The 10,129-nt window shown below is 35.2% G+C and overlaps 1 non-coding gene across 1 annotated transcript; it reads left to right on the forward strand.

Annotated features, from left to right (window-relative positions):
• Positions 1-600: 600 nt before the first annotated feature.
• Positions 601-673, forward strand: Trnar-acg (transfer RNA arginine (anticodon ACG)). The gene has a single exon. It is a non-coding gene; the product is annotated as a tRNA-Arg (tRNA).
• Positions 674-10,129: the final 9,456 nt, after the last annotated feature.

A 10,129-nucleotide genomic window follows, 5' to 3' on the forward strand; every position in this document is an offset into this window, starting at 1 on the left:
CACAAATTGAAGAGAAAAGGTCAATAAATAATATATTCAAATTTAAAACAAAAAAAGTAGTGTTTTTAGAAATTTACCTGTAAAGTCCGAAGTTTTTTAAAAAAAAACTTTAAAAAAAAAAAACACATTGTTTGTTTTTTTTGGGGGGGGGGTTCAATGAAACCTTGGTCCTTGCTCCTTTAATTGAAAAAAAAAAATTAGGGCTTGAATTACATTTTTCGAGGAGTTATATTATTTTTCACGAAATTTCTGACACACCTAATCCTCGACTGATATTTATACAACCTACTTAGTCTGTGTCAAGTTTGTATAAAAAACATAATAAAACAATTAACGTTAACAGTATGTAATCTATTCTAAATGTTTATTTATTTATGTATTCATGTGTTTGTGTATATATGTGTACCAATAAAACTTTCAAACGAATACACCGAATTAACAAATCCATGGTTCGTAACGAACAACGCCGAGACACACAAAAGCCCGAAATAAGGGGTTTTGGGCCGTTTCGTGATTTTGTCGAAAAAGTTACCTTCCCATGTCAACGGAATTTAGCACTATCTGTATAGAATCGCGATAACATCTGTCAGTATACTGACAGGACTTGTGGCGCAATGGATAACGCGTCTGACTACGGATCAGAAGATTCCAGGTTCGAATCCTGGCAAGTTCGTAATAATTTTAACCATCATTTTATCCAACGTTTTCTCATTATCCTTAGCCTTAGTTAGGGTATTTTTTGTTTTTTACAGTGATTTTGTTTTGTGCTTATGGGAATTTCCACTACTTCGAGTTCACAGGGTAAGCGTTGATGGCAAGACGATGTTGAGTGTACTGGATTGTGTGTTTGACTCGATGTTGAGTGTGCCGACGCCGCGCAGCCGCAAGTTTTTAATAACAATCAATGTTATCGTTACTAAAATGTTTTCAAATTGTTTTAAAATGATTTCTTTTTAATGAAATCAGTAATCTGGAAGGATACGTTCGCGATTATGTTATTTATTGGGGAGGGGGGGCGTATCTGCTATGCATGTCAAATTGGTGCCAAAGGTTGATGTATAAAAGCAAACGTTTTCTAGCGAATATATACACGCGTTTTCGTTAAAGCACGCGTTTTCTTGGATCGAGATCCGTTCGGAAATCTGAAAAATGCAAACCTAATATTTTTTGGGAGAAAAACAGTCACGATTTATTTAAAATGAGGCCATGTCCATGAAATAAAAGTGACAAAAGGTGATCAAATATTTGGGATGAAGAAGAGGGGGAGGAGAGGAGGATTGGCGGTAAGAGGAGATGAAGAAGAAAAACTATAGAAGGGATGAGGGTAAGAAGAAAGTATAAAAGACGAAGAAAGGTAAACCAAGAGTGTAGGTGAAGGAAAGAAGGAAAAAGAAGAAGATAAAGAGGAAGAAGAAAAGGGTAGTAGGTAGAACGTGAGAAGGAAAAAATAAAGAATAAAAGAAGAGAAATAAGTAAGAGGAGGAGGTGTAAGAGGAGTGGGGTAGAAGAAGAAAAAGAAGAAGAAGAAGAAGAAGAAGAAGAAGGGGAGAGAAGAAGAAAAAGAAGATTAAGAAGAAGAAGAAGAAGAAGAAGAGGAAAGAGGAAAGGGGAAGAAGAAGAAGAAGAAGAAGAAGAAGAAGAAGAAGAAGAAGAAGAAAAAGAAAAAGGGGGAGAAGAAGAAGATGAGGAAGAAAAAGAAATGGGAGAAGAAGAAGAAGAGGAAAAGGGGAGAAGAAGAAAAACAAGAACAATAAGAAGAAGAGGAAGAAATGGAAGAAAAAGAAATGGGAGAAGAAGAATAAGAAGAAGAAGAAGAAGAAGAAGAAGAAGAAAAAAAGGGGGAGAAGAAGAAGATGGGGAAGAAAAAGAAATGGGAGAAGAAGAAGAAGAAGAAGAAGAAGGGGAAAGGGGAAGAAGAAGAAGAAGAAGAAGAACAACAACAACAAAAAGAAATGGAAGAAAAAGAAATGGGAGAAGAAGAAGAAGAAGAAGAAGAAGAAGGTCTAAAACCGGGAGTAGTGTTAAAGAAGGAGAAGTAACTAAAACGACGGGAAGAGAAAGAGAGAAAGGAAACAAAAAGGAAATAAAAGAAAGTATGAGAATGACAAAAAAAACAATACGTAAAATAGAAAAATGAAATTAAAGAAGAAAAAGAAGGAAAATAGAAAGAAAGAAATGAAAAGAAAAAGTCAAGAAAATTGTGTAAAAGCGTGACCTGTAAAAGAAAAAATTGTCAGGAAGGCAAAACTCAAACACATTGGTGTGTGTGGGGGGGCAAGATATAAAAGAAGGGCATAGAGACAACAATATACAGAGGACTCCGATTGATTCCCAAAAAAAAAGAACCTGTGTCACAATTGCATGTTTATCTCTACAATTATATAAATATATATTTGTCTGTATGTGTGTGTCTGTGTGTGTGTGTCTGTCTGTGTGTGTGTGTTCGTGTTCATTATTTATAGGTTGAACAGATTTTCTTTAAAATTTACAAATCTTTAGTTAAGTTTTGTCTCAGAATAATCAAAACTGTTATTTTAATTTATCTATCATTGATAAAGCCATTTTTCCATGTTGTCCCTTGAATGGAGACCCAGAATTAACCATGCAAGCAAAGATATTCACTTTCCATTCTTCTGCGATCGACACCTGGAAAGTTAATAAAACCTATATAAAACAAACCAGCGTTCTTGGAAGTGAAAGAATATTCGCTCAAACACGCACATCAGCATTTAGACGGTCATAGCCCTGGAACATAAATAGACAGCAACAACATAACTTAGAGGTCTGATAGTGCAGAATCAGCAATAAACATTTAGTGACACGTACACGCATGGTGATATGGTACCCCATTACACATCAGACCCTTTTTGGTACTTTATTATACACAACAAACGGGTAAAGAAGATATAAAGACACTGAAACTGAAAGAAGGTTAGACAGCAATAACGATAAAATGAAAGATAAAAAGAAACAAAGGGAAGGAAAAGTGCGTAAAAATTGGAGAATGAAAAATCAAGAGAAGAAAGAAATAAAGAATGATACATAAAATAGAAAGAAATGTGTATTGAAAAAAAAAAAGACCAAGAAGAGATTTTAGAAAAAAAATTATAAAAGGGAGAACAGAAAGAAGATGGACAACGAAAACGAAGTTGGAAAGAAAGGAGAAAGAAGGTGGAGAAAAAGAAGAAAAAGAAAAAAAGTAGAAACAGAACAGTTGAAGAAGACAAAGGAATACGAAGGACATACAGAGAAACAGATGAGAAAGAAGGAGAAAAATAGAGCAAGAAAGAATAAAGAGAAATAGTATGGGAGTGCACGATGGCGAAAAAGAAAAAAAAGAAAAACGAAGAAGAAGGTGTAAGATGAGGATGAGAAGAAAGAAGAAGAGGAGAAGACTATGAAGAAGAATAGTATGATTATAATGATAGTGATTATTTTGATGATGGTGACGACAATGATGATGATGATGATGATGATGATGACGACGACGACGAAGACGACGATGATGATGGTGATGATGATAATGAAAGTAGGGGTAAGAGTAGAAAAAGGCACAGAAGAAGTTAAAGAAAAAGAATGTGGCGAAGAGAAAATGATGAAGAGGAAAAGGAAAAAGAATAGGAATATAAATGAGATAATGAGAGGGGGGAGGAGGTGGCGAAGGAAGAGATGGAAGAGACAGAGCTAAATAGGGGGAAAGTGAAAGAGGAGTAGCAGCGATAAAAGAAGAAGAAGAAGTAGAAGAAGAAGAAGAAGCAGGAAGAATCAAAGAAAGAAAGAAGGGGCGGAGGGTGAGGAAGAGAAGAAAAGAAATAAGTAGGTAAATGACGAAAAAAGATGAAGAAGAAAAATAGAGAAGTAGAAGAAGAAGACGGTAAAAAAGAAAACGAAGGAAATATGTGAAGGGGAGGAGGTGGAATGAAATTGTAGTGAAAAAAAATGACACATAAGACAAAGGAACTATGTTCGTCCATTTAAATGGAACCTGTCGAAAAGATTGCATGAAAAAAGAGGACGCATTCAGAATTGCAAAAATAAAACAACAAAGGCATTCGGCGCCCGGGAGCCGCCATCTTTGTCATGGACATATAAAGACAGAAAGAGGGGGAGGGGGCGATATGGAAGGTAGCAACAGCTGTTAAGTGAAGACAAGGCGGAGGAGAGCTTTTGAAGGAGGGATCAATACTGTTTCTAAGTCAGTCTAAGTTGGTAGACTAAACATGGAGAAAAGGTTCCAGGGAAGAGGGGAAACATGGAATAGACAGCCGTAAAATAGTGGGAGGAGACTGTCTGGATACAGTGTGAGGGCAAGGAGGAGGGAGAAATAAGCAGAAAGTAGCAATAGCGCATGCGTGAACGAAATGCGCGAACCCTTTGTTAAGGCATCGATCAGTTTAGCAAAGGCAAAAGCAAATCCCTGTTAATTCTCATTATTATCTCAGCCTCTCTCTCTTCCCTCGAATGACGGGTTTGATATATATATATATATATATATATATATATATATATATATATATATATATATATATAATTGGTATACTTAGGCAGCATTTTTTTTTCATTCAAACAAATATTATTAAATGCAACGGAGACACTTTGCTTTATGTTTCTTTTTTCTTTTTTAATTTTTCGATTTTCCATATAATCTTTATTGTATCAAGATCAAAAATATTAATAAAAGTGCCGTAGTTGTTGCTCGCACGAGCGCTTTCGATTCGTCCACGAATCATCATCAGGTGTTGAAGTAAAAGTCCGAAAGGAGCGAAAATGAGAATTAGAAGTGAAAACTAAAATATACGGTAAACGGCGATAAGTTAAAATGTATAGAGTCGATGAAAAATCGATGAAAAATATAGGTCGATTGAAAAATTTGAGTATTAAAATCACCAAGTTCGTGGACACCGTTAACGAAGTCCGTTCAATACGAACTACGCAAGACATTTTAGAACGTTACTGCTTTTCTCGAATGCGATATCATTTATAGTGGGTTGAAGGATTTTAATATATGACGCTTCAAGAATTTTTTTTCCTGTCCTCTAATTTTTATGTTGTTAACGAGGACCTTTCTAAGATTGTAGGCGGGACAACGTTATCGTTGTATGCCCAATGTATGTATTATTTTCGGAGTTACATTCTCCCATAGAGCATTTGACTTTGTACACTACTTTGATTTTTATTTCAACGCTTTTATAGCCGGTGGGGAGTTGTTTCTAAACTTCTTGTAGTAGATAATAAATTTAATTTTAGAATGACTGTCAAAAGGCGTCAAGTATCTACGTATGATATTTTTAATTGCGTTTTCTTCGATTCTGAAGTTCGGTGTCATTTGATTTTGATAAAATATATTAATGGATTTGTATTGCGGTGTTGACTAATATTATTCTATGGGTTTTCAAGGGATTGCAGCATTCGTTTTATTTGTTCCTCGACAATGCAATTAGGAAAATGATTATTGATGAGTACTTGTTTAATGTGATTTTTTTTATTTCAATTAGTAATGCTTTTTTGGATGATATCATTTTAGCGCGATTTAATAAATTTTTTACCATGGCTATTTTGTACTTTTGTGGGCACTCACTTTAAAATTCAGGAGGCTGGAGTTATTAAATCGCGCTAAAATGATACCATCCACACACACACACACACACACACACACACACACACACACACACACACATATATATATATATATATATATATATATATATATATATATATATACACGTGTGACGTTCAGATAACTTTTTCGGAGCAGGTGCTTAAGTTAAGTGAAGAAAAACGGCAAAAATATAGTAATGAACGCTGTCTCGAAGGGACATAAGTCTATAATATATTTCTCTGAAAAAGATACTTTTAAAACAGGAGTATAAAGGGCAGGTACTTGGGCACCCATAGCACACCTTCTACATGTTTTATATATATATATATATATATATATATATATATATATATATATATATATATATATATACAGTGTCCCGCAAAAGTTTACATTACACATTTGAAACTTTCAGCTTTTGTATTTCTAGCTTCCAAATGGTAATGAAACTTTTTATAAACATAGAAAATGTATTGAGACTAAAAAAGGAACAGTAGGAAAAATAAAATAATAACAATTTAACACAATGCGAAAAGAAAGCTCAATAATTAGCAACGCAAAAGTTTACAACACATATCAAATTCATTAGATTTCTCAATAATTTTATGACGGTTTATAATGGTAAAATGCTTGGAAGCTTGTACAATGTTCATAAATATGCAATAATGTTGTGAAATCGGATTTCATCCCATAATGGACTGGAATCCATTCGTCACATACCCCCATTAAGAATCAAAAACGTTTTACACTATATAATCAGCTCCTAAGGCTGGTGCGGTGGAGCGAGATCTCAACTTGTAGGTCCTTATACCTTGCCTTAATAGACCTGTAAAATCACATACTACGTGTTTTCCCGTGTCGTTCTTGTGGACCCAACTGAGCTCCATCACTAATAGACATCGAAGTAAGCAATTAGTAAAAGTATTGCGTCATTCTTTATCTAATAACCGTATTGCAAGCAATCACATCATTTGAAAGAATATACAAATTGGTCAAGAGCTCAGAAAACGAATTGTAAGTCTTCATCAAATTGTATCGGGATATAGAACAATATCCAAACACTTGATGGATCCATTGACTTCTGTTGGAACAATAATTCGGCACTGGTATTCTCACAAGTTAACACTTTATTTGGCCAGATCAGGTCGTCCCCGAAATATAACCAAATATACTGAAAGTTTATTAACAAGGAAGGTTATAAATTCGCCTAGAATTACTATTGGAGAGATACTGAATGACAGTGAAATTAAAGTTATCACGGATACAATCAGTAGTAATCTTCACCTTAGAGACATATTATCTACATCAGCAAGGAAAATTCCCCTTCTTAAGCCAAAGCATGTTCGTGCCAGACTTTATTTTTATTTTTTATGAGTATGCAAGCAAGCCTCTAGAGATTTGGCTTAACGTGCTTTGGTTAGATGAGACCAAAATTAACTTGTTTGGCACTCCAAAAACACCGAAAGTTTGGACAATAAAGTACTGAATATCAGTCAAAAACACCATTCCAACAGTAAAATTTGCAAGAGGATCCATTATGACCTGGGCTTGTTTTACTGCAGAGGTGTAGGAAAACTGAAAATAATAAACGGAAAAATGAATGGAGCACTTTATAAGAGTATCTTAGAGAAAGACCTTAAGGAAAGTGTGAAATTGCTCAAATTGAAATCAGACTGGATCTTTTCTCAAGATAACGATCCTAAACACTGCGAAACTCACACAAAATTGGTTTAATCCAAATAAAGTGAATGTTTTTAAGTGGATTAGTCAATCTCCAGATCTCAACCCTATAGTGAATTTATGTGGAGAATTGAAATTACGGGTCTATAGAAGAGAACCTTTAGATCTGTGAGAATTGGAGAGAATTTGTGTGAAAGAATGGAATAAACTAACACAGGACACATGTAAGAAATTCGTAGGAGATTACTCAAAACGTCTGCATGCTGTAATCAACAATAATTGTTATGCTACAAAATACTAGATATTATTTTGTGAATTTGTTGTAAACTTTTGCGTTGCTGATTATTGATTTTTTTTCCACGTTGTGTTAAATTATTATTATTTTTTTTTACTTTTCCCACTGTGTTTATCTTAGTTTAAATACATTTTCTATGTTTATAAAAAGTTCCATTACCATTTGGAAGTTAGAAATACAAAAACTGAGTTTCAAATATGTAATGTAAACTTTTGCGGGGCACACACACACACACACACACACACACACACACACACACACATATATATATATATATATATAAGTACATATACATATTTCAGAGGTAACACATCCAATAAATTTAACGAGGTTTATACAAAAGTGCTGAATATCAAGCTAGAGCAACATACATTTTTTTTTATTTATTTGTACATATGCGTATGTTTCAATCAACAAATAATAATAAACTAGAGAGATCAGCGGATGCGGACATTGTCTTTCTGGACTTTGCCAAAGCTTTCGACTCTGTAAATTATCGTCAAGTTCTCACCAAATGCCGGGTGTACGGGTTCCACCCTGAGGCTGTGCAGTGAATAGACGCCTTCCTCGCAGACCCGCACGTTCCGGGTTTAAGTGAGTAACCGCCTTTCCGATGTATGCAGTGCAACAAGTGGTGTGCCACAGGGTTCAGTCATAAGGCCATTGTTGTTTCTCATCTTCGTCAATGACTTGCTCGAAGTGATTTCTCAGCTGTCCCTCCTATTTGCTGATGACGTCAAAATTTTTGCCCCCCCTCCCCGCAGCGATTATGAAGACCTCTGGTGTTGCCTTCATTAAGTCTGGAGATGATCACTGAGCTTAAATGTCGCCAAGTGCAGCCACTTGGCAGTGGACCGGCATCTTCCAACTCTTCCACTTTATTTCCAACCAGGGGACTGGCTGCTTAGAGTGATTGGGCATTACACTTACTCACACTCATGCGCCGCTCCTTTGTCGTCTCACTCCCTCTATCTTCCTTCTCCTCTACACCTCCCCGGTGCACCCTTCTGGAATGCAGTATTCAGGCCACATCCGCCTATTACGTGAAGGACGTCCGGCGTCTTGAACCAGTTCAGCGCCTGGCAACAAGAATGGTGGCTTGCCTCAGAGGCCTATTCTATGAGCAACGTTTAAGGGCTCTAAATCTTTTTTCCTTCAGCGCAAGAGGCGTCGAGGCGACCTCATCCTCACTACATCTTTCATAGACGGTGCGGCCTGGACCGGGACCTGTTCTTCACCATCGCCACGGATCACGGGCTCGGTGGGTACGCAAAAAGGTCTATCTTCGACGGTTTCGAAAGGTTTGGATGCCAAGCAGCGTTTTCGGTTTGAGCGACATTTCCGCGGAACTAGCCACCTGATTAGGTCGTAAAGCAATCTACGCTAAAGGGCTTCAATGCGATCTTGGACAAACGCTGGTCGGACCTCCATGGTTTTACCTTTGTATAGTTTTTTCTTTGTACATAGCCCCTAAATTTTCATTGACTTTTTCCCTTTGTAAATGGCAGTCGCTTCTGCGTTTATTCCTTGCCAGTAAAATGAATAAATGAATGTTGCTATTACAAGTCCAGTCCTTAATGGATATTAGATAAAGTTCACATAAGTTCTTGTCTGGAGAGCAATCACGTGATATTAAAAATAAAATAATTGTAAAATAAAATTTAAAAATTGAAGCCGCTTATTTGTCGAAAAAAAAAGATAATACATTGAGAAAATAAACAAAATAACAAAAATCAAAACATAAAATTATGGAAATAAGCCTGCAGTGTCTGGCGGAGAGATAGGGGTGAGGGAAGGAAAATAAGGAGAGAAATAAGAAAGAAAAAGGAGCAAGGATTTGAAAGAGAAGAGGAGGGGGCGGTGGGTTTCAATTACAATCGCACGTAGAAGGATATAGGTCAGAGATAACCGTTTGGCCTTGCAAAAGAAAGAGAAAAAGAAAAAAAAGAACAAAAAAAAGAAGAAAAACAAAAACAAGGGCCAATGAATTTATTTATTTATTTATTTATTAGTATAAATTTATTTATTATTTTATTTCCAGCTGGGCTAGAGAAATATAATAAAATTAAAATTAATTTTCTTTATTTTATAACTAAAATAATGAAAAAAAAAATGTAATTTTCCTTTTCTCTTCTTGTTCCTCCTCTTTTTTTTTCCTCTCTTTACTTCTGTATCCACCCAATTATTTCTGTAATTTTATGCTTTCATTTTTGGTGATTTGTTTTTTTATCTCAATGTATTGTTTTATATATTTTCCTTATTTAATAATCAAACGGGTTTATCTTAATTTTTTAATTATTTTATTTTTTATATCTTGCGATTGTTCTCCAGACAAGAACTTCCGTAAACTTTCTTCAATATTCATTAAGTACTGGAATTTTTAGAAAGCAGCATCGCTTAATTAAGTTTCTAGTTTGACTGAAGCATACTTATGAATGTGTAGCGATAACTACATGTTTATGTAAAAATAAATAAAAAGTATATTTATATATTCATGGTGCTTTTTATAGGTGGCGGAACTTTAAATTACCAACTATGTTTTTCATTGGGGATTC

The sequence above is a fragment of the Euprymna scolopes genome, chromosome 36 (assembly GCF_053919585.1).
Source record: "Euprymna scolopes isolate OS-2025 chromosome 36, ASM5391958v1, whole genome shotgun sequence".
Lineage (NCBI taxonomy): Eukaryota > Metazoa > Mollusca > Cephalopoda > Sepiida > Sepiolidae > Euprymna > Euprymna scolopes.